The sequence below is a fragment of the Rhinopithecus bieti genome, unplaced genomic scaffold (assembly GCF_001698545.2).
Source record: "Rhinopithecus bieti isolate Rb0 unplaced genomic scaffold, ASM169854v2 scaffold_9899, whole genome shotgun sequence".
Taxonomy (NCBI): domain Eukaryota; kingdom Metazoa; phylum Chordata; class Mammalia; order Primates; family Cercopithecidae; genus Rhinopithecus; species Rhinopithecus bieti.
The window spans coordinates 4,350,933-4,376,864 of record NW_016806979.1 but is presented as its reverse complement, the minus strand read 5'-3'; the positions used below and the strand labels follow the sequence as shown (position 1 = coordinate 4,376,864).

Genomic DNA, 25,932 nt, shown 5'->3' with positions numbered 1-25,932 from the left:
GGAGAGGCAATTCATGTTCCATCCAGCGTATGTGCCAGTTCCTATGTGCATATTCACCAGTACTTATTTCCTGAAAAGGCTTTGTTAATATCAACATTGGTTTGCCCTTTGCCCACACACTCTGGCTAATTTGAGGGATAGTGATAATAGACTTGTACTATACAGGCAAAAAACTATGTACACGATAAATAATAAGTAACATGCTAGAAAGTGATGGGTGCTATGGGGAAAAGAGAAGTATGTGGCAGGGGGTGGGATCAGGTATTGTTAAGTTTTAAATAAGATGGTCAGAACAGGTATCCCTGCAAAGATAAAATTTAAACCTCAGTTACTTCTTCCTTAACCCCTCCAAAAAACCATATTCAGGATTCTCTTTTCTAAAATTCTGAGGTATACAAAATACATTTATATTCTTCTCTGAACCTCCTCTATTCCTCACCATGTAGACTAATGAAATTATAAAACATCTGCAAGATTTGATTATAAAGACCATTTTCCCACAAGGAGACCTGAGCTCCAAGACCCACAGTGACAGTGTGGCAACCAAGTTTCCTACTTCTTCTGTCTTCTTAGGATAAAGTGTCACTACACGGTAACCTGAGATTCTCTTACTTTCCATCTGAAAGAGCCTAACACATTTAGAATGCCTATACTCCCATTTTCCAGCTGCTCTTCACATATTTATTTACTCATCAGAGTAATAATTTAAAAGGCCAGGCGTGATGGCTCATGCCTATAATCTCAGCACTTTGGAAGGCCGAGGTCAGAGGATCACTTGAGCCCAGGAGTTCGAGACCAGCCTAGGCAACATAAAGAGACTCCGTCTCTACAGAAAACTAAAAAATTAGCTGGGTGTGATGGCGCTTGCCTGTAGGTCTCAGCTACTTCAGAGGGCAAGGCGGGTGATGACCACCTGGGCTCAGGAGGTCAAGGCTGCAGTGAGCTGTTATCACCTCACTGCACTCCAGCCTTGGCGACAGAACCAGACTTTGTCTCAAAAAATAATAATAATAATAATAATAATAATAATAATAATAATAAAAGTGTACACTGATTTATTAAAAAAAGATTTAGCTCTTTCCCATGTGTTCATTCTAAATGATGTCTGTTGAATTGTGCTAAGCACTATGTTAGCCAAGAGCTAGACCTACAAAGGTCATGAGAACAAAGTATCTCCCCCTTCAAAACACAACAGTCCATTGCAGGACACAGGTAATGGCAGCACTAAAACAAAAACAAAAACAAAAAAACCCTGCATTACATGGCATGCTAAGGATGATCAGGCTCTGAAGGCCCAGGGTATTCCAGGCTGGCAGAGGAAGAACAGAAAAAGTCCCTGGGAGCGGTGGAAAGATAGTGGCACAGGTATACTAACAAGGGGAGTGACTTTTAAGAAAATGCACTCTCAGCAGCATTCTCTGGAATTTAGTAAGAGATCTGGGGAGACTCATATACTGCACTGCGGAACCAAACTTGAAGGATCTAGAGGTCAACATTTGAGGGGAGGAGGCACTGTCTGGGAGAGGGAGGACATTTTTAGACAATACAACTCAGCGATTTTTCGTATATTCACAAAGTTATGCAACCACCACCACTATCTAATTCTAGAACATTTTCATCATCCCCAAAAGAAAACCCCATACCCCACAGGAGTCACCCCGATTCCCGCATCCCTAAACCCCTGACAACCACTAATCTACTTTCTGTCTCTACAGATTTGCCTAATGCATGGCCTTGTGTGACTGGCTTCGTTCTCTTGGCACAATGCTTTCTGTGTTCAGCCATGTTGCAGTGTGTGTCAGAACTTCATTCCTTTTTATGACGAAAGAATCTTCCCTTGTAGCGACGGACTTCATCTTCTTTACCCACTCATGAGCCGATGGATAGCTGGCTGTCTCCACTGTGGGGTTCTTATGAAAAAGGCTGCTATAAGCATGTCCATTTTTGTGTTGTATAGGATCTTTAAAACTATATCTATGTTCTACTTTGATTAAAATAAATTTCACAATTTATTTTGGCCCTTGAGCCCCTATGCTTGGGTCCACTCTCACACTGTGGAGTGTACTTTCATTTTCAATAAATCTCTGTTTTTGTTGCTTCATTCAAAAAAATAAAATACAATAAATTTCACAATATTTTCTACTTTTCTGAATCCCACCCATTATTCAAAGCCCAGCTGCGGCGCTCCCTCCCGTCCCATGGCTCTCCCTGCCCGCCACCGCACCCCACACAAAGGAAGCAAACTGAAGGTGCGGAGCCACATCCGTGGTTAAGTTTCTAAACATTCTCTGATTCTGAGAGCTATGAGTCCTATCATCAAAACTGAAAACGGTTCATGGAACCAGCTTGACGTGGTTTTATGGGATCACTGAGTATTCATGCCAGGTGTCCCGTCAGCTGGTGTCAGCACTGATCATCCTGCTGTGTGATTAACAAATGGTTTCAACACAGTCCCAGGTCAAAGAAAATGTTTAAACATCCAACAGGCCCAGGTATTGTCAGGGACAACAATGCCTAGGTTATCAGGAAAGCTCACTGTTTAACTGGATTAAAGGAATAAAGTATAAGCACCAGCCATTTAATGATAAATACAGTTGATCTTTCTAGTACTTTTATTACTTGGGAGAATACAGGAGAACTGTCTGGAGAAGGGGGTAAGGGAGATTATTCAATTAATTAATTGGGTTTTCTGTATGCTTCTAAACCAAATTCAGTTAGGTATTTTTACCAAAACATTCCAGCCTTATTTCAAGGATTGTTTATGCAAGCAAAGTTCTCTGATCAAATAAGAGTAAGTAAAAAGAAGGGTGGGCGGGAGAAGCGTGCTTTTTGCTTTTGCCCTTTTTTGCTTTGGAGATCTACTTTGATACAGGAGCACTGCAGATACCCTGTTTCCTTTGCTCTCCTGCCTTACTGATTATGTATCACCCCTTCCTTGCAAAACCACAAGACCAAATGTTACAAGTTACAAAATCAGTATACTCCACCCATCCTTTACTCAGCTGACATAGAGCAAACTGAACCAGCTCAGTCCTGCCACAGCCCTAAAGACGGAACCGGGCCGGGCGCGGTGGCTCAAGCCTGTAGTCCCAGCACTTTGGGAGGCCGAGATGGGCGGATCACGAGGTCAGGAGATCGAGACCATCCTGGCTAACCCGGTGAAATCCCGTCTCTACTAAAAAATACAAAAAACTAGCCGGGCGAGGTGGCGGGCGCCTGTAGTCCCAGCTACTCGGGAGGCTGAGGCAGGAGAATGGCGTAAACCCGGGAGGCGGAGCTTGCAGTGAGCTGAGATCCGGCCACTGCAGTCCAGCCTGGGAGACAGAGCGAGACTCCGTCACAAAAAAAAAAAAAAGACGGAACCGTCACATGACAGAGGAGCTTGCGAGGAGGTCCCAGCACACCCACATGTGTGGGGCAGAGCAAAGGTGGCAACAGATAGGACCACCAAGGTCAGCCAGTCCAAACTTCTTGATACCTGTTACTGATTTAAAAACAAACTAGGCCAGCCATGATGGCTCAGACCTGTAATCCTAGCACTTTGGGAGGCCAAGGTGGGAGGATCACTTGAGCCCAAAAGTCTGAGACCAGCCAGCACTTTGGGAGGCCAAGGCGGGCAGACCACCTGAGGTCAGGAGTTCAAGACCAGCCTGGTCAACATGGCGAAACCCCGTCTCCACTAAAAATACAAAAATTAGCCAGGCGTGGTAGTGGGCACCTGTAATCCCAACTACTCGGGAGGCTGAGATAGGAGAACTGTTTGAACCCAGGAGTCAGAGAGAACACAGATCGGGCCATTGTACTCCGGTCTGGGCGACAGATTGAGACTCAATACCCCCCTACAAAAAAATTTTTTTAAATTAGCCAGGTTTGGTGGGTGTGCCTGTGGTCCCAGCTACTCAGGAGATTGAGATGGGAGGATCGCCTGAGCCCAGGAGGTCGAGGCTGCAGTAAGCTATGATCATGCCATTGCATTCCAGCCTGGGTGACAAATTGAGATCCCTGTCTCAAAAAAATAAATAAAAATAAAATTTAAAAAAAACGTAAGGAAGCAAAACCACTGTTTAAAATCTAATTGTCTTGCTTTAGAACGCAGGTGGTTTCAGAAAAAAAGAACTCTAAAACAATCTATTTTTGAAGTGTTTTTTTTTCTAAGAATTTCTCCAAGCTTTTACTTAATACACTGTTCAGATGTTTATCTGCCCTAAAAAAAATTCCCTTGCAGTTCAAAAAATAATCCTAACAGGTTTAGAAGCAGTCCTCAAATTGCAGAAGCTACTATTACCCAAAGAAATACTAAGTGCTCCTAAAATAATACCACATACTGAATCCACAAAATATTTCTTAGCCTGCTCCCTCTGGGTCTGAAAAGGACAGTAAATCAATGGCCAGGGGGTGAGAATATGGTTCTCCACATGCCCAGAAGGGAGAGAACATGATATGGGTGCACCCAGTGGCATCAACTATGGGAAGCTCATGTGGCATCCAGGCAAGTAATTCAGCGGCCGCCACTAGCACTTTAGCGGCAGAGATGCAGAAAAACAGATGACTTCAAGATGCGTTTTGGAAGTAGAATAAACAGTACTACTAATGAACTGGATAGGGAAAACAAGAGAAAGGGAGGGCTGATATCAAAACATATAAAACATTTGATGGGAACACCTATGTGAGCGGATATGCTATTTCTCAGGTGGGGTGAATTGAGAGGGGCACAGCACCAGGGGCTCTGCTGTGGCCATGCCAGCTGTGAGAGACCCTGTAGGTATCCCCTGGGAGATGTCAAATGTGGCACTGGGATGTTACAGCCTGAAGTTTAGGGGTAGGAAGAGGGCTAAGCTACAGTTGATTCTTGCTTTTCGCAGTAGTTATTGTTTAAAAAGTTGTTGCTGTTGCCGCGCACAATGGCTCACGCCTGTAATCCCAGCATTTGGGAGGCCGAGGCAGGTGGATGACGAGGTCAGGAGTTCGAGACCAGCCTGGCCAGCATGATGAAATCCTGTCTCTACGAAAAATACAAAAATTAGCCAGGCGCAGTGGCGGGCGCCTGTAATCCTAGCTACTCGGGAGGCTGAGGCAGGAGAACTGCTTGAACCCAGAAGGCAGAGGTTGCAGTGAGCCAAGATCATACCACTGTGCTCCAGCCTGGGTGACAGAGCGAGACTCTGTCTCAAAAAAAAAAAAAAAAAAAAAAAAAAGTCATTGCTAACAATGAATTGGAAAAGACTAAACCATTGCTTCTAGGAGAAATACAGGTTCCTGCAGGCCTCTGGTCATGTTTTTGTCAACTGAAAAATACGTAACCTTATTTATATAGGTTTCTGTTTAAAGATGTCTTATTTAATACATATTGTTTTGTTTTGTTTGACACAGGGTCTCACTCTGTCACCCTGGCTGGAGTCCAGTGGTGGCATCCTGGCTGACTGCAACCTCCACCTCCCAGACTCAAACAATCCTCCCACCTTAGCCACCTGAGCAGCTGGGACCACAGGCGCACACCACCACACCTGGCTAATGTTTTCTATTTTTAGTAGAGACAAGGTTTCCTCGTGTTGTCCAGGCTGGTCTCAAACTCCAGCAATCCACCTGCCTCAGCCTCCCACAGTGCTGGGATTACAGATGTGAGCCACCATGCTCAGCCAGTGGTCGATTCACTAACTCATGGCCAATAGCACTGTAACTCATTCCTGAGCAAAGTTTTGCTAACATACTGTATTTTCTCCATAAGGCACATCATGGCCTCTTGTACTCAGGAACACTAGACAGAAATTCAGCATTATGATCAGGGGCCATTTTAAAGAGCAAAGTCACCAGCAAAGGCACAAAAATACAAAAAAAAAAAAAAAAAAAAAAAAAATAGACAATGTAATGCTAAATAGACCACATAAAGGTCATTTGTTCACAGTATGAAGGCTGAAACAAGAAATCAGTCACCTTGTTTCACAGTGGCTGGAAATGTGTACACGGAGCAAACTGCATTTTTCACTGCTCCGTGAATGTCCAGAAATGACTACGAAAGCACCACTTTGGACTGATTTACAAATAAACATTAGTGAGTAGGAAAACTCATCAATACAAAATCTACAAATGACAAGGATTGACTGCATAAATGTAGAAGGAATCAGTACAAGTATCTCTCCGAAATTGGTTATATCAAATGATAATTTCACCTTTTTTTTTTTTTTTTTTGAGACCGAGTCTCGCCGTGTCACCAAGGCTGGAGTGCAGTGGCATGATCTCGGCTCACTGCAACCTCCGCCTCCTGGGTTCAACCCATTCTCCTGCCTCAGCCTCCTGAGTAGCTGGGATTACAGGCACCTGCCACCATGCCGAGCTAATTGTTTTGTATTTTTAGTAGAGATAGGATTTCACCATGTTGGCCAGGCTGGTTTCGAACTCCTAACCTCTAGTGATCTGCCCGCCATGGCCTCCCAAAGTGCTGGGATTACAGGCATGAGCCACCACATCTGGCCTCAAATGATAATTTCAAATAGTCTAGTTCAAAGATCCTATTACTGCAGAGAAATTTAACCTATTTTACCAATTTGCAACATACTTCCTAGATGTTTGAAATGAGGACTCCTCCATCTCCCTCTCTTCACCAGTTACAAGGCCGATCATATGATCTCCACTTTCAGATTTCTTTTTCTATTTCTAGTAGGTTCAGAGCTTGGGAGGAAAAAAAGGAAATGTTATTTATTACTCTTTTCCACTGTAAAGGAGTTTTTTAATATGCATTTTTATAGAGATTTTCACAGAAATTACCTTTAAAAAGTACCTAATTGGAGTAAAATCTCTACTATCAATAAGAGTACCAGGGCTACAGGGATAAACAATGCTGCTGACCATCTCAGACAGGACAGAGAACTTTTTTTTTTTTTTTTTTGGAGACGGAGTCTTGCTCTGTTGCCCAGGCTGGAGTGCAGTGGTGCAGTCTCAGCTCACCATAACCTCTGCCTCCTGGGTTCAAATGATTCTCCTGCCTCAGCTTCCCAAGCATTTGGGACTACAGGCGCCTGCCACCACGCCTGGCTAATTTTTGTATTTTTAGTAGAGACGGGGTTTCACTATGTTGGCCAGGTTGGTTGCGAACTCCTGACCTCATGATCCACCCGCCTCGGCCTCCCAATGTGCAGGGATTACAGGCGTGAGCCACTGCGCCCGGCCAAGACAGAGAACTTCAACAACGTATTTCAGTTTGTAATCTTAACCATGTAAATATAAGTAAGGTCATACACCTCGTATCACAACGTGATTATACATATTAAATATGATACTGAAAATGTTAAAATGCCTAATTAAATACAAAACCATAGGTAGTACTGTAACACATGAATTTTGTTGTTGTTGTTTAGTTCAAGACTAGTCCTGCCAAGACATCCATCATCTTGGGAAACAGGACACACAAGAACACATAAAGCAAGAAAAAGTACACTCAGGATGACCACATCTCCCCAAAGGTTTACTCTTCCTTTTCCCAAAGTCTTAAGGCACATGTATGAGTGAGTGTAGGGCAGGGTGGGAGAGGGGCACCAGAGTCACCAGGAGCATGAGGACAATGGGAGGCAAGCTTCTCATGCCACCCCAGCACAGCTAACAGACTGTCACTAAATGGTTACTAGGCTGGGCGTGGTGGCTCATGCCTTCAACCCTAGCACTTTGGGAGGCTGAGGTGGGAGGATCACTTGAGGCCAGGAGTTCTAGACCAGCCTGGGCAATATAGTGAGACCCTATCTCTAATTTAATTATAAGGAAGAAAAAGGAAGAAAAAATAAAAAGACACAAGGCCGGTGCCACAGGCAAGTGCCAAACCTCCCCAGAAGACTCATGCTCTTGACCAGGCAGTGGCTCATGCCTGTTATCTCAACACTTTCGGGAGGATCACTTGAGCCCAGGAGTTCGAGGCCAGCCTGAGCAACATGGGGAGACCTTGTCTCTACTTAATAAATAAACAAATAAATAAAGATAACAACAAAAGGTCGGAGGGCTGCTGACATCCCTAATTACATGGGCTTTGCACACTGCCCTTAGGGAATCTAACAGTAGATCATAAACATTAACTGAGCAGTAGTAACAATTAGGACAGAAGATAGCATATAATAAGGTAGTAAACGGACTCAACAGGTGATTTGCCATACTCCAATTATGAAAACACCAACTTCTGCAGACTTTAATTACTTTTAACTCCTGCCATCTACCTCATATGGGGACATAATCACTGATACTTTAGTGTAACCTTTAATTAAATTCTTAGTTCCAAAGTATGTTGTCTAGCCTAGTACTTCAAACACCAACACACCCTTGCAGAATTGTTCTAAAATGATTTTTTAAATAATCCCTTTAAAAATATATGGAGTCCCCCATCTTACCCCCCCCCCCTTTTTTTCTGAGACAGAGTCTTGCTGTGTCACCAAGGCTGGAGTGCAGTGGCGTGATCTCTGCTCACTGCAACCTTTGCCTCCCAGGTTCAAGCGATTCTTCTGCCTCAGCCTTCTGAGTAGCTGGGACTACAGGCACGTGCCACCATGCCCAGCTAATTATTGTATTTTTAGTAGAGACAGGGTTTCACCATATTGGCCAGGCTGGTCTCGAACTCCTGACCTTGTGATCCACCTGCCTTGGCCTCCCAAAGTGCTAGGATTACAGGCGTGAGCCACCGCGCCCAGCCTTATCCCTTTTTAAAAATGATTCACACATCATTCTGAGTAAAAGCCAGACACGTCTGATGTTGGCTATGGGTTTTTTTTTAAAAAGGAAAGAAAGCCAGACACAGAATACACATTATAACATTGTATGATTTCACTTATATAAAATTCTCGGAAATACAAACTAATCTGTAGTCACAAAAAGCAGATCAGTGGTTGCCTGGGGCCAGGGGGAGAGGCAGGAAAGGACTGCAAAAGGACACGAAGCGGACAGGCTCGGTGGCAGCACTCTGGGAGGCTGACGCAGGGGCACTGCTTAAGCCCAGAAGCTCAAGGCCAGCCTGGGCAACATAAATAAAAAATTAGGTGGGCGTGGTGGCGCGTGCCTGTGGTCCCAGCTACTCGGGAGGCTGAGGTGGGAGGACTGCTTGAGCCCGGGAGGCTGAGGTTGCAGTGAGCTGTGTTCATGCCACAACACTCCAGCCTGGGAGACAGAGCAAGATACTGTCTCAAAAAAAAAAACACAGAAAAGAAAAACAAAACAAAAAGGGCCATGAAGCATCTTTTTCAGGTCAAGAAAACGTCGTATCTTTATTGTGATAGTGGTTTCACTGGTGCACAAAACTTTGAATATATCCCATCAAATTGTATACCATTGATTGACTGATTGAGGCAGTCTTGCTCTGTCACCTAGGCTGGAGTGCAGTGGCGTGATCTCAGCTCACTGCAACCACTGCCTCCTGGGTTCAAGCGATTCTTGTGGCACTGTCACCCAAGTAGCTGGGATTACAGGCACCCACTCCCACACCCAGCTAATTTTTGTATCTTTAGTAGAGACAGGGTTTCACCATGTTGGCCAGGCTGGACTCGAACGCCTGACCTCAAGTGATCCACTCACCTCAGCCTCCCAAAGTGCTGGGATTACAGGCATGAGCCACCGTGCCCGGACAAACTGTACAAGTTGGCGCGGGTTGTGGTGGCTCAAGCCTGTAATCCCAGCACTTTGGGAGGCCGAGACGGGCGGATACGAGGTCAGGAGATCGAGACCCATCCTGGCTAACACGGTGAAACCCCGTCTCTACTAATAAAAAAAAAAATTAGCCAGGCGATGTGGCAGGCGCCTGTAGTCCCAGCTACTCAGGAGGCTGAGGCAGGAGAATGGCGTAAACCCGGGAGGCGGAGCTTGCAGTGAGCTGAGATCCGGCCACTGCACTCCAGCCTGGGCGACAGAGCGAGACTCCGTCTCAAAAAAAAAAAAAAAAAAACTGTACAAGTTAAATGGATACAGTTTATTCTATGTAAATTATACCTCAATAATTTTTTTAAAACAAGGGGAAGGAACCTAAACAGTCTGCAGCAAATAGATAAATGAAAATGAATGTGCTCATCATCACCAATAAAAGGTGCTGAAAATGTCAGTTAGTACCCCTAGTGTGCTACTGAGGCTATTTGAAGTCCTTCAGAAAACTGAGTGACACAGTGACACCCCATCTAAAAAAAAAAAAAAGAGGCCGGGCGCGGGGCTCAAGCCTGTAATCCCAGCACTTTGGGAGGCCGAGACAGGCGGATCACGAGGTCAGGAGATCGAGACCATCCTGGCGAACACGGTGAAACCCCATCTCTACTAAAAAAATACAAAAAAAACTAGCCGGGCGAGGTGGCGGGCGCCTGTAATCCCAGCTACTTGGGAGGCTGAGGCAGGAGAATGGCGTAAACCTGGGAGGCAGAGCTTGCAGTGAGCTGAGATCCGGCCACTGCAGTCCAGCCTGGGCGACAGAGCGAGACTCCGTCCCAAAAAAAAAAAAAGAATTTAAAAATCTGTCTATTCAGAACTAAATCATTATTTGAGTGGACTCATCTTCAAAAGTCTTTAACACACTTTGGGGACACAGATGTCTATTAGAAAATACCATTGGGGTGGGAGGATCACTTGAGCCAAGGAAGTCAAGGCTGCAATGAGCTATGATCCTGCCACTGCATTCCAGCATGGGTGACAGAGCAAGATCCCATTTTAAAAAAAAGCTTTCACAGTCACCAGGAGACACAAGGATGCTGAGAGGTTAGGAACACCAAGTTCAATTACTGGCCTATATTCCAATAAATACAGCAAAAATTAGACTAAGATTATTCACAAGGTGAAATTTCAAGGTTTGAATTTTCTTTTTTTTTTTTTTGAGATGGAGTCTCGCTCTGTTGCCCAGGCTTCCTGGGTTCATGCCATTCTCCTGCCTCAGCCTCCCGAGTAGCTGGGACTACAGGCACTCGCCACCACGCCCGGCTAATTTTTTTGTATTTTTAGTAGAGACAAGGTTTCACCGCGTTAGCCAGGATGGTCTCAATCTCCTGACCTCGTGATCCGCCTGCCTTGGCCTCCCGAAGTGCTGGGATGACAGGCCTGAGCCACCGCGCCCGGCCTCAAGGTTTGAATTTTCACCATAACTTAAGAAACCCTCATCCTTTGGGGGAATGATAGTGAATGCAGTTTTAAAAAAAGAGGCCGGGCACAGTGGCTCACGCCTGTAATCCCAGCACTTTGGGAGGCCAGAGGCGGGCAGGCAGATCACGAGGTCAGGAGATCGAGACCATCCTGGCTAACATATTGAAATCCTGTCTCTACTAAAATACAAAAAATTAGCCGGGCGTGGTGGTGGGTGCCTACAGTCCCAGCTACTCAGGAGGCTGAGACAGGAGAATGGCGTGAACCTGGGAGGCAGAGCTTGCAGTGAGCCAAGATCGCGCCACTGCGCTCCAGCCTGGGCAACAAAGCGAGACTCTGTCTTAAAAAAAACAAAAAAGAAAGAAAAGAAAAAGAAACCCTACTATGAATTAAACAGGTCTTGGTTAGAGATCAAAGTTCTCCTTCTGATTAGAATGTAAGGTACCTAAGAACTCTATTTATGTCTAAATTGCAAGGCCCATAGAGTGCCCAGCTCATAATAGGTGTTCAATAAATATCTGTTGAATAGATGAATAAAAAATGACCTGGGAAAGAAACTGCTATAATTTTCCCATTCTAATACACATAAACACTAGCCAAGGTTCTTAGAACAAAGTTCATCCTGCCAACACTGACAGAGGCAGGAAAAAATTGTAATTATATCAACAACTCAAATGATTAAAAAAAAATTCAGCCGGGCGCAGTGGCTTACGCCTGTAATCCCAGCACTTTGGGAGGCTGAAGCAGGTGGACTGCCTGAGGTCAGGAGTTCAAGACCAGTCTGGCCAACATGGTGAAACCCCTTCTCTACTAAAAATACAAAAAAATTTGCCGGGTGTGGCTACTTGTGAGGCTGAGGCAGGGGAATTGCTTGAACCAGGGAGGTGGAGATTGCAGTGAGCCAAGATCATGCCACTGCACTGCAACCTGGGCGACAGAGCGAGACTTTGCCTAAAAAAAAAAAAAAAAAAAAAAAAAAGTTAAAAAATAATAATTCTATATCAAAAAGGATAAATTAACAAGCATCATCATATACTGGTGTGAGGTGTAAACTGATTCACACTTTCTGAAAACCCATTTGGCAGTATATATCAAGAGACTTTAAACTCTCTAACCCAGTTAAGTCCACTTACAGGAATCTAGCCTAAGAAAATCACTGGAAATGTGAGCAAAACTTTATCTACAAGAATATTACAGGATTCTTTCTTATAGGAACAAAGTGGAAACTTCTAAATAACAAGACAGGACGATTAATTAAACTACAGTCCATCTATATCATGCTGCCTTTGGCCGAGGCCCCAAGCATCCCTGCAGGTCCTTGCTGAGAGTGCCAAACTGCCAGGTCTGTCTTCTTGTAGCTGGCGACATGAAGTTGGTTCAAGGAGACTGTAGTATGACATGCTCCCTCCCAGCGGAAGAGGCCTGGCCTGTCTACCGCTTGCTATGAAAAGTGCTAAGCTCAGGCCAGGCACGGTGGCTCATACCTGTAATCCCAGCACTTTGGGAGGCCAAGGTGGGTGGATCACCTGAGGTCAGGAGTTCGAGACCAGCCTGACAAACATGGAGAAACCCCGTCTCTACTAAAAATAAAAAAATTAGCCAGGCATGGTGGTGCATGCCTGTAATCCCAGCTACTCGGTAGGCTGAGGCGGGAGAACCGCTTTGAACCCTGGAGGCAGAGGTTGCAGTGGGCCGAGATCATACCATTGTACTCCAGCCCGGACAACAAAAGCGAAAGTCCATCTCAAAAAAACAAAAAAGAAAGAGAGAAAGAGAGAAAAGAAGGAAGGAAAGTGCTAAGTGCTTGGTGGTCCTTGGTTTCTCTGCTGTAGACAAACCCAATTCATGCATAGCCATCATCTGGACCCATCATGTCACCCCGTGAAACTTGAAGCCAGGGGTACCAGCACTCTCATGCTGATGTTCCTGAGATGTGTACTACTCTGTCTCATTCTGATCCAGCAGGTCTCGTTATCTGCTTTCGGCATGCATGGAGTTATGGCATGTGCTTGTGGCCCTAGCTACTCAGGAGGCTGAGGTGGGAGGACTGCTTAAGCACAGGAGATGGAGGTTGCAGTGGACTATGACACCACTGCACTCCAGCCTGGTCAACAGAGTGAGATCCTGTCTCAAAACAGAAAGAAAATTTCCATAATAGTAATTTTTTCCATGTTTGCCAAAGTGCTAAAGTAAGAAGGGCACAATTCTAGCCAATCGAAGCCCACTGCCTGAGGTGGCTTCATTTTCAGACTATATGCCAACTGCCCCTGAGGAAGGACTAAAAGATACTCTCCAAAGACGCTTTGGGTAAGTGGGTGCAGCCTCGGTTCTCCATAGGTCCTGTGCGCCTAGTACTCTACATCCCAGTGCCAAGCCCCTCTTTTATCCAACAGGGATAGGCAAAGGGATCTTTTTAGGTCACCTCCTCACTGTTGCACAGATCAGGACTCTCAAACTGGCACCTGGCCAGTGGCTGCCTAGCAACAGCTGCAACATAAAGAGAAGGTATCTCTTAAAAGGAACAAAACAGAAAACCACACAAAGCCACGTGGGGAAGCTAAAGTGGGTAGGTAGCTATATACTTGGTAGCTATAATAAAGGAATGAAAGAAAAAAATCCAAGGTTGGTTATTTTTGCTTCTTTCATCTGTTGAGCCTCTTCTTAAAAACCTCTGTAAGTTCAAAACCCTCCAACCGGAATACGGAATGGCTTAGAGCAAAACCACATAAATTAGATAGTTACGGCTGAGGAAATGCATTCAACACTCAGCCATCCCTTCCTACAATCATGGACGCACAAATTCTTGTGAAATCATTTTATACACTCAACATGGGAAATGAAGGGAACCATCTCTGGCCGGGCCAACTCAAGCCAGAGCCTGCCTGTGCGATGTGACCTTGATGAGAACAGTTTGAGGTTCCGAAGCGTGGGTTTCCACACCTGGGGTTCCCAAATTTAGGAGCATTAAAAGTGTATTTGTGTGCATGTGTGTGTACAAGCGTGTGTGTGTATGTACATATTCATTCACTCATTCCTGGATCCGACCCTGGGGGATCCTGGTACAGTTGGTATGGCTAGAGTAAGGACCCAGAATAAATGGCTTTTTCGAAAAATTCCTCCACGGATTCTGCAGGTTAGTCAAGTATGGGAACCACCATTCTAACCTAAATTTACTAGATTATGAACTTTAAAAGGGTAGGCTAAACAAACCACTTCTGCACGTTCACCTGCCTAGGACATCTGACTACCACAACTGCAAAAGGTGCCCATGTGGAACAGAAAATACATGGTTGAATTTTACAAATTTAGACGTATAAAACTAAAAACTCAAGAAACACTGAATTCCCTCTTTTGACTACTGATGTTTTAATTCTGGCCTCTATCCAAATAGCTAGGGTTTTTTGTTTTTTTCTTTTTATATATGTCCAGAAGAAAGCAACAACATTTTACTATCTTAAAATCCTCTTTTCTAAACACAAGAAAATCAAAATCCCATTACAACAGACCTCAAGATTTTAAATAGAAGTGAAAAGTAATTTTACACAAAAAGCATCATATACTTATCTTTCTAAAAGTAACAGATATCAAGTCTGATGACATCACTTCTCAAAACCAAAATATATCCCAGATGCTCCTCAACTTACAGTGGGGTTACTTTCCAATAAACCCATCGTCAAGTCAACCATCATAAGTCAGAGATGGTCTGTATATATTTTCTTGATAAACAGGATACCCGCCTCCCGGGTTCAAGCGATTCTCCTGCCTCAGCCTCCTGAGTAGCTGGGACTACAGGCATGCACCACCACACCTGGCTAATTTTTGTATTTTTAGTAGAGACAGGGTTTCACCATGTTGGTCAGGCTGGTCTCAAACTCCTGACCTCACGATCTACCTGCCTCGGCCTCCCAGAGTGCTGGGATTATCGGTGTGAGCCACCGCGCCCAGCCTCGCGATTTCCAAGTTTTCAGTCACATAGCAATGATACAATAAATACACTCGTGCACATATTCTGGTACACATGAGCAGTTCCCCACCTTTGGAGTCAAAACTCAAGAGGTTCTTGTTTTCTCCAAGGTTCAGATCTCCAAGGGGAACTAATTCTCACAGAAACTGTTTTTTCCTAGTCCTTCTGCTCTAGGCTGGAATGGGGTGATGTGTAACCTATTTCCGTGTTAAAATCAATTGACCTTGTGATAATAGAGGGAACTAAAAGCACTCATACTACTCAAAGCTTATTAAAACCTCTTTAAAAATCAAAACAAGTGGCTGGGCGCAGTGGCTCAAGCCTGTAATCCCAGCACTTTGGGAGGCTGAGACGGGCGGATCACGAGGTCAGGAGATCGAGACCATCCTGGCTAACATGGTGAAACCCCGTCTCTACTAAAAAAATACAAAAAACTAGCCGGGCGAGGTGGCGGGCGCCTATAGTCCCAGCTACTCAGGAGGCTGAGGCAGGAGAATGGCATAAACCCGGGAGGCAGAGCTTGCAGTGAGCTGAGATCCGGCCACTGCACTGCAGCCCGGGCGACAGAGCGAGACTCCGTCTCAAAAAAAAAAAAAAAAAAATCAAAACAGGCTGGGCTTAGCGGCTCATGCCTGTAATCCCAACACTTTGGGAGGCCAAGGTGGGAGGACTCCTAGAGGCCAGGGGTTTGAGATCAGCCTGAGCAACACAGTGAGACACTCTCTCTACAAAACATGAAAAAACAACTAGTCGGACGCGACGGCATACACGTGGTCCTGTACAGGTGGTCCTGTACAGGCACAAGCGGGTCAGGAGAGGGCTCCCCGTGCCCCCACCCACCAGGAATACTGGCGATCATCAAGTGATAGGTCAGCGGTTATCACACTGCCTCTCTAAACATGGTAACTGGCCGGGCGTGGTGGCTCACGCCTGTAATCCCAGCACTTTGGGAGAATGAGGCGGGCAGATCACGTAAGCTCACAAGTCTGGGCAACATGGCAAAACGCCATCTCTACAAAAAATACAAAAATTAGCCAGGCATGGTGATGGACACCTGTAGTCCCAGCTACTCACGAGGCTGAGGTGGGAGGATGGCTTGAGTCTCGGGGGCAGAGGTTGCAGTGAGCCAAGATTGTGCCACTGCACTCCAGCCTGGGCAACAGACCCAGACCCTGCCTCAAAAAATAAAAAATCAAGCCCAGCGCGGTCCCTCAGGCCTGTAATCCCAGCACTCTGAGAAGTCGGTGGGGGGCGGCGGTGTGGATCACTTGAGGTCAGGAGTTTGAGACCAGCCTCACCAACATGGTGAAACCCCATCTCTACTAAAAATACAAAAATTAGCTGGGCGCGGTGCCACATGCTTGTAATCCGAGCTACTCAGGAGGCTGAGGCGCGAGAATCGCTTGAACTCGGGAGGCGGAGTTTGCAATGAGCCAAGATGGCGCCACAGCACGCCAGCCTGGGCAACGAGAGCGAAACTCGGTCTCATAAATAAATAAATAAATAAAATAATAAATAATTGGCAGCCAGCACCAAGGAGAGGTAATTCCTTGATGGTCCACAGTTGTTACACTAAAGTGATAACTGACAGCTGGCGCCAGGGAGCAGCAACCTCCCAAATAGATACTAACACTTGAAATTGGTAATCAGTTTCCAATAAAATCTCAGGAATTGGACGAGTGAGCTCGAGCATGCGCATTAAGAGACAAAATGGTGGGGGGTATGACCTTCTGGGGGGATTCCACCAGAAAGGGAAGACAGCCTCAGACAGGCCCCGCGCTGGTGCGCCGCTCACCCTTAGGGAAGCATGAAGGCAAAGGGGCTCAAGACCCCGGCCACGGCCGGCGCCCAAAATCATAGGATCGGCCGGGCGCGGTGGCTCACGCCTGTAATCCCAGCACTTTGGGAGGCCGAGACGGGCGGATCACGAGGTCAGGAGATCGAGACCATCCTGGCGAACACGGTGAAACCCCGTCTCTACTAAAAATACAAAAAACTAGCTGGGCGAGGTGGCGGGCGCCTGTAGTCCCAGCGACTCAGCTGGAGAGTGGCGTGAACCCGCCAGGCGGAGCTTGCAGTGAGCCAAGATCACGCCACCGCCCCCCCGCCGGGGGGGAAAGAGCAAGCCCCTTCTCAAAAAAAAAAAAAAAAAAAATGCTAGGATCAAGATTGAATGGGGCACATGTCCTTTAAGTTGCCTACTTAGGTCTCTTCCAAGTGTACTTTCCTTTCTTTCCTGCTCTAAAGCTTTTTAATAAACTTCTACTCCTGCGCTAAAACTTGCCTAGGTCTCTTTTTCTGCCTTCTGCCCCTCAGTCTAATTCTTTCTTCTGAGGAGGAAGAACTGAGGTTGCTGCAGACTGGGCGGTAATTCAGATATCTGTCGCACCCCTCACAGTCCCAGCTGTTCAGAAGGCCGCGGTTGAAAGGATCAAGAGGCTCATTTAAGCCCAGGAGATTGAGGCTGCAGTGAGCCACGATCACGCCACTGCACTACAGCCTCGGGGATAAAGTGGGACCCCGTCTCAAAAAAAAGATTTTAACTGTATGCTTTTCTCCATCCATTAATTTCTACTATTAAAAATGTTATATTGGCCGGGCGCGGTGGCTCACGCCTGTAATCCTAGCACTTTACAGGTGGAGGCAGGCGGATCACGAGGTCAGGAGATCGAGACCATCCTGGCTAACACAGTGAAACACTGTCTCTACTAAAAATACAAAAAATTAGCCGGGCGAGGTGGTGGGCGCCTGTAGTCCCAGCTACTCGGGAGGCTGAGGCAGGAGAATGGTATGAACCCAGGAAGCGGAGCTTGCAGTGAGCCGACATCACGCCGCTGCACTCCAGCCTGGGGGACAGAGCGAGACTCCGTCTCAAAAGAAAAAAAAAGTGTTATTTTAAAAAACTTTTTAAAGCTTAAATTCCTCTTATTAGAATGTTATACACACACATTTATACGTTTGAGAAAACAGGAGTCTAAAGCAAGAGCTGGAAAAGGAAAGAACAGTAGTAGTCAGCTAGACATTTGGTTTTGTATCCTTAACATCTATTCCGAGTGGAAATTAAATCAAATGAGCCTTTAACATAAACGTGTGAAAGAGTAATAGCATCTGGCCTGCTTCCTCCACACAATGAAGTGTGCATCATGTGACATGGGGGAAAACGGCATATTTCTGGGAAAATAATTACCAAATAATGTTGTGCCAACATCTTCTTCTAGAATAATAAACTTCTTTTTCCTATCAAGGTCCATTGTTCAGGGACATTTCCATTACCTGACAACAGGAAAAATTATCTTTACTCTCAGAGTACAAAAACATTCCTAAGAACAGAGAGCAACAACATAACCTTCTGACTCAAGATAGTCTCTGTTCCAGTAATTTGATGACAAATAGTATTGCTGATCAGCAGAATATAGAGTGGAAGGGGCGGCTTTTTTGCACATGCTGTCCCCTACCTTTCAATTAGGAGCACTCTTTTAAAACTAGAAATGCTTCAAAAAGTCACACAAAGTCTACAAAGTACTACAAATTACTGCAATAATACCCATGAGGCACACTTCCGTAAGAAGAAAATGATATGCAGGAAGGATTAAACTGCCCATCCTCACAAGAAACATTTCATGGGCAAAGGCACTAAGGTAGATGCAGTCAGCACAATAATGGTCCCAAAGATATACATGTCCTAATCACTGGAACCTGTGACTATGTTAAATTCCATGGCAAAAGGGGATTAAGTTTGCAGATTGAATTAAATTTCCTAATCAGCCAACCTAGAAGAGGGAGATTATCCTAGATCATTCAGGTGAGCACATGGATTCTTCCAAATGGAAGAGGGAGGCAGGACAGTCAGTGTCAGAGTGACGAAAGGGGAGACTCAACCAGCCACTGCTGGCTTTGAAGATGCAGGAAGGAGCTAAGTGCCAAGGAGTGTGGGCAGCCTCTAGAAGCTGGAAAGGTAAGGAGGCAGATCTTTCCCTAGAGCCTCCAGAAAGAAACACAACCCTGCTGAAACATGATTTTAGCCCAGTGAAACCTATTCCAGACTTCTGGCCTCCAAACTATAAGATAATAATGTATATTGTCTTAAGCCACTAAATTTGTGAGAATTTGTCACGGCAGCAACAGGAAACTAATACAATGGAAATGTCCATCCGGCTGCTTTCTGGATGTTTCTAATCTCAAAAAAAGACGTTGGCCAGGCACGGTGGCTCACACCTGTAATCCCAGCACTTTGGGAGGAAGAGGCAGGTGGATCACCTGAGGTCAGGGTGTTCAAGACCAGCCTGCCCAATGTGGTGAAACCCTGTCTCTACTAAAAATACAAAATTAGCCAGGAATGGTGGCACACGCCTGTAATCCCAGCTACTTGGGAGGCTGAGGCAGAAGAATTGCTTCAACCTAGGAGGCGGAGGTTGCAGTGAGCTGAGATCGCACCACTGCATTCCAGCCTGGGTGACAGAGTGAAACTCCATCTCCAAAAAAAAAAAAAAAAAAAAAAAAATGTAATGACATTCTAGAGGAGATAAAGTAAAAAAAAGTAATCCTCATTCTAGAGGAGATAAGCATGAAGTGGGCTATTCAGAAGTCCAAGAGGGTTTCAATACCAAGCAAGACAACTGGCGAGCCCTCAAAAGCTGTATCTTGACTCTATTGTCAGGTTGCTGTCCTGACTAAAGAATGATGGTCCCTCAGAAGACAAAACCCAAGAGGTGTCACAGCACAAGACAATAGTGTTTCCAGGGGTCGCTGGATGTGCTCCCCAAGAACCAGAGTCCACAGTTGAGCTGAGAGCAGGCAAATGATCACAACTTGATTTTTTTAAAATGCTGCAATAGCATGAATAAATTGGCATAAATTCAAGTCCCAAAGTCTATTTTTGAACCTGCAAAGCTAGAGGATCTTGTCTTGAGATTCTTGGTGACCCTACCACAGTACTCATGTTCCAATGAGGCCCTGTCAAAAACCAGCCTTAGGCTGTGCACGGTGGCTCACACCTGTAATCCCAGCATTTTGGGAGGTGGGAGGATCGTCAGAGCCCAGGACTTTGAGACCAGCCTGGGCAACATAGTGAGACCCCATCTCTACAGGAAAAAAAAAAAAAAAAAAAAAAAAGCCATCCCCTGCTCTAATAGGAGACAAAGCTTCCAAGTCAAGGCTTCGGGCAGGAAGACTCTGGGAGATGCTCCGTAACTCCTTGGAAGAAACGCCATTCTGCTAGTGTTCTCTTGTCTCACTGTTAAAGAGTTCTTTCAGCAGCCTTTTTATTTAGTCATAAAGGGCAGAAGGGCAAAGAGAAGCCATGAAAAGGCCCCTGGAAATGGCTGAGAGACAAGCTCAGTAAGATTTGTTAACCTTCACCTGGTTACCTGGATTTCTCATAAACTCTAGTGGCCCAACCACAAAACATGTTCTGGCTCCAGGGAATCGACAAAGGCCAGGCTGCGTAATTCTTGTTGCCACCATATCAAACCCAGTTTACCACAGTCCCTGGGAGGAAACAGCAGCCCCTAAACTAAATGCTACCTGGAGGATTAAGGAAAAAGATACTGCCTTTACTGCATGATCCTACAAACTCCTCAAATTTCAACCCTAAGATTAACAATGGCTCTTTCAACGTAAATGTGTTTAATAACCAGCAACACAGGTTTAACCAAAACTCTCTACAAACTATATCAAGATATAAAACTCTGTATCCCACTCCCAGGAGAAAGAAAGTTTAGAAAGTACATAAATTCATCTCTGAGAGGTCTGAGAAAAACCAAAAAAAACAAAGAAAATACACAAATAGCATATAAGGCCTGTAAAAGTCCAAGGACATAAAAATGAGGAGGGGTGTGAATGAGCAGCCAGTATAGAAAAAGCCCATTCAAAGCATGGCCTTTGCATGGAGCCTGAGAAATGGAGCTTGCGGTGCCAGCTCAGCCACTCATCAGCTATGTCCCTTCAGAATCTCTCTACGTCTCCATTTCCTCACCTACAAAATCAGTACATTATTTGTTCCCACCCACAGGGTAACTGTGAGGATTAAAGGAGAACTTACGAAAAATGTTCAGCAATGAACTTCATGCGCAGCAAGCGGTTAACTCCTAGTGTGGGAACAGTGAAAGCAGTGACACCTACTCTGGCATGTTCCCATCTCATTTCATCCCAGGAGGTAACTGCCTGGGTAGACCCCAAAGTCTAGATTGGAATTCCTAATTCTTTTGGGATATTGTAAACTCATAAAATAAATATTTCAATTCTAATTCTAAAAATCTTTTTAGAATTTAATTTCCTCCATGCTTTGTCACTGCAGTCTGGACACAGAGGAATCGTAGAAGTCTTTGTCAAAGTTAGAGAACAAGTTGAAGAAGTCTCTATCTTCAACAAATCAGTAAAAGTCCAGGTAGTCTGTAATCCGGTAGTCTGTAATCCCAGCACTTTGGGAGTCCCAGATGGGAAGACTGCTTGAGGCCAGGAATTCAAGACCAGCCTGGTCAACATAGTGAGACCCCATGTCTCAATTTTTTAAAACAAACTGTGTTTAAGTACGTCTCACTCAGAACACAGGGAGAGCTGAAAGTCCCCAGGCTCCCATAGCATTTGGCGGTATTTCCACCATAGCAAATGTCCATGTGAACCGCCCTACACTGTGAGCTTCTGGAAAGCAGGGCCTGTATCCTAAAATTCTTCACAGCCTGAGCATCAAGCAAATACCCTCACACAAATAATTTAAAAAGTCTAAACAAATGGATGAATAGATGAACAAATAGATGAACAGATGAACAAATGGATGAATAGATGAACAAATGGATGGTTGGATAGATGGGAAACAATTCAAATGGCAAGAAACAGAAAAGAATCCAGCGTTTTTTTCAAGCCTGAATGACTGGAGTGATAAGTAAATGGTGATAAAAGTTCAAAAACTTAGGGAGGTCTAGAGGGAACACCAGAATACAAGGGCCAGGAGCAAGCCTTGGACGTGCTGAGTCCCAGACAATGATGGACTATCCAAGGGGAATGAGCAGGAAGCATGTGAAAATGCCAGACTACAGCTACAATTCGAATTCTCTTAATTTCAATCATTAGGGCTGTTGGAAATAATATTGCAGGGAATTAGAGAACACAAAAGAAAGTAACTTAAGTTAAACAGGTTTCAAAAACACATATAGTCTGCAGCTGCTGTGTACAGAAGCCAGAACAGACAAAATGAAATGTGAGACCGATCATCCTGGAGCTTTACGACACATCACATATGAATGCTTTCATTCAAGACTGGCTCAGAATCATCGCCCAAAGGTATAAAAAAGAGCCTATAAATAGTCTTAATATCCCCCAGGTAAAAACAAAAAGCTCTCCACTCTGCATCAACTTTCAGCTCCTGCCCTTTCTCACTTTCCATTTACCATCCAGTTACCCGAAGAGTTACGTACTTCTGCCTCCACAGCCTCCCTTTCAGATCTCTTCCTCTACCCAGCCCTTCAGTGGTGGTATTCCAAGACAACATCCTTGCACTTCTCAATCAGCCTGCGGCATCACCCACTCCCTAGGTTCCACTCCCACTCATGCGTTGATCACCTCTGGAGTTCCAGGTCCACATTCAGCTATTGAAATGGGTCTCTCAAAGTGGACACTGTACAAGTACCACAAAACTCGACAGAATACACCCAAAACCGAAGCCTGTTCTCAGTATGGAAACTCTCCAAGCCGTCATCCAGACAGAAACCCGGCACTCACTTTCGTCGCTCTGTCTCCCTTGTCTCCTTTCAATGCTATGTCCCTCGCAAACACTGGCAACCAAATCCATGAATTTCATGCCCTTCACCGGTCCTGTATTTATTCTCTCCTACCTCCTACTCCCACAGCCTGAATTCAAGCCCTCATCACCTAGCTCACCTATCTCCATAAGTTCCTTAAGAGTCTCTCCACTGCCAATCTGAGCCACACTAAGTCAGAAGAATCTTTCTAAAATGCAATATAATGCTCTGCTTTTCCCTCTCCTTTCTTCCGCCTGCTTCCTTTCTCCCTCCCTTCCCCTCTTGGCAAAAATAAAAAATAAAAATAAAAAAAAGAGCAGGCACAGTGGCTCACACCAGCACCTTGGGAGATGGAGGTTGGCAAATCACTTGAGGCCAGAAAATCAAGACCAGCCTGGCCAACATGGCAAAACCCCGTCTCTACTAAAAATACAAAAATTAGCCGGGTGTGGTGGCATGTGCCTGTAATTCCAGCTACTCAGGAGGCTGAGCCACGAAAATCACTTGAACCCAGGAGGCGGAAGTGGCAGTGAGCTGAGATCAGGCCAGTGAACTCCAGCCTGGGCAACACAGCAAGACTATGTCTCAAAACAAAAAGCAAAATAATCATCATAAAATACTCCTGGTTTAAACCCTTTCATAGCTCCATGTCCCAGAGAGTAAGTCCTGGGTAACAACACATACTGAAGCTCCTCATAACTATCCCCCATTTCTTCGAACCCTGTCTCTGGCCTCCTCCCTCTGCTCAGAGCCTGCTCTCCAGGCACAAAGAACCACTTGTAGCTCCCCAAGTGGCCAAACTGCCTCACACCTCCTGTCCTCTCATTCTCTTTGCTTGATACATATTTCTCTGCAATGTTTTCCTACTTGGCACTAACTCATCTTTCACAATCCAGCCCAAGGGCCAGCTCCTCTACAAACTCCCCTGGCCAATCTAGTGTCATCCCAACGCCGGTGGAACTGGCACTGCTCTCCTTGGTTTACCTACGTTTTTCATGCACACACCTGCCACATCTACTGTAACGTGCTCCTTCACAGCTTGCTGCCATGTTTGTCTCCTCCTTCTAGACTCAAAGCATTGGTGACAACAGGGACTACATAGTATGAAATGATCACTCATGCTTTTGATTGAATAAACAATTACAAACTGCTCGTAGAAACAAACCTGTGAGCCGGATGCGGTGGCTCACACCTGTAATTCCGACACTTTGGGAGGCCGAGGCAGGTGGATTCCCTGAGGTCAGGAGTTCAAAACCAGCGTGGCCAACATGGTGAAACCCCATCTCTACTAAAAATACAAAAATTGGCCAGGCGCGGTGGCTCATGCCTGTGATCCCAGCACTTTGGGAGGCCGAGGTGGGCGGATTACAAGGTCAGGAGATCGACACCATCCTGGCCAACATGGTGAAACCCCATCTGTACTAAACATACAAAACGTAGCCAGGCGTGGCGGCACGTACCTGTAATCCTAGTTACTTGGGAGGCTGAGGCAGGAGAATCGTTTGAGCCAGGGAGTCAGAGGTTGCAGTGAGCCAAGATCGCACCACTGCACTCCAGCCTGGCGACAGAGCAAGACTTTGTCTCAAAAAAAAAAAAAAAAAAGAAAAGAAAAGAAGAAAATATAAAATTAGCCAAGCGTGGTGGTGGGTTTCTATAATACCAACTGCTTGGGAGGCTGAGGCAGGAGAATTCCTTAAACCCGGGAGGTGGAGGATGCAGTGCGCCAAAATCGTGCCACTGCACTCCAGCCTGGGCAACAAGAGTGAAACTCCATCTCAAAAAAAAAGAAACAAAGCTGTGACATTACTAGACAATAGGTGTTTTTTTTTTGTTTTGTTTTTTATTTTTTTGAGACAGAGTCTCACTGCTGCCCAGGCTGGATGGAGTGCAGTGGTGCGACCTCGGCTCACTGCAATCTCCACTTCCCGGGTTCAAGTGATTCTCCTGGCTCAGCCTCCCAAGTAGCTGGGACTACAGGCGTGCACTACCACGCCTGGCTAGTTTTTATATTTTTAGTAGAGACGGGGTTTCACCACGTTGGCCGGATGGTCTCAATCTCGTGACTTCGTGATCCTCCTGTCTTGGCCTGCGATTACAGGCGTGAGCTACAGCGCCCGACCGAAAATAGGCTTTTTTAATAGCCTTATGCCAATTCCATCATTCATACCTAACACTACTAATTACAACATAGATTTAACAATGCCAGGTAAGGGCATGCTTCTGAAACAGAAGCCTTGAAGACTCAAGAAAAGGTAGAAAATGGCCAAGAGCAGGAGCTCACACCTGTAATCCCAGCACTTTGGGAGGCCAAGGCAGGCAGACTGCTTAAGCTCAGAGGTTCAAGACCAGCACGGCCAACATGGTGAAACACTGACTCTCCTAAAAATACAAAAACTGGCCAGGCGCAGTAGCTCACATCAGTAATCCCAGCACTTTGGGAGGCCAAGGTGGGCAGATCACATGAGGCCAGGAGTTTCAGACCAGCCTGCCCAACATGGCAAAATCCCATCTCTATTAAAAATACAAAAATTAGCCATGCGTGGTGGTATCCACCTATAATCCCAGCTACTCAGGAGGCTGAGGCAGGTGAACTGCCTGAACCTGGGAGGCAGAGGTTACAGTTAGCGAAGATCACACCACTGCACTCCAGCCTGGGCAACAGAACAAGACCCCGTCTGAAAAATAAAATAAAATAAAAATACAAAAATTAGCCAGGTGCAGTGGCGCATGCCTGTAATCTCAGCTACTCAGGTGGATGAAGCATGAGAAATGCCTGAACCCAGGAGGCAGAGGTTGCAGTGAGCCGAGATCACACCACTGCCCTCCAACCGGGATGACAGAACAAGACCGTCTCAAAGAAAAAAAATGGCTGGGTACAGTGGCTCACACCTGTAATCCCAGCACTTTGGGAGGCCGAGGCAGGCAGATCATGAGGTCAGGAGATAGACACCATCCTGGCCAACATGGTGAAACCCTGTCCCTACTAAGAATACAAAAATTAGCTGGGCGTGGTGGCATGCGCCTGTAGTCCCAGCTAGTCGGGAGACTGAGGCAGGAGAATGGCTTGAACCAGGGATTTGGAGGTTGCAGTTAGCCGAGATTGCGCCACTGCACTCCAGCCTGGTGATAGAACAAGACTCCATCTCAAAAAAA

At 45.5% G+C, this 25,932-nt stretch overlaps 1 protein-coding gene across 2 annotated transcripts in view; it reads right to left on the bottom strand.

The window, feature by feature from the left end:
• The window catches only part of CYTH1 (cytohesin 1), a 112,728-nt gene that overhangs the window by 72,740 nt on the left and 14,056 nt on the right, over positions 1 to 25,932 (bottom strand). Inside the window, exon 1 of one of the 2 annotated variants that reach the window (XM_017879370.1) lies at positions 6,554 to 6,650. The exons of the other annotated variant lie outside the window; for it this stretch is intronic. The gene's annotated coding sequence lies outside the window, so the exon portion shown is untranslated. Of the gene's footprint in view, positions 1 to 6,553; positions 6,651 to 25,932 lie in introns of those variants that run through there. 2 annotated transcript variants of the gene reach the window in all.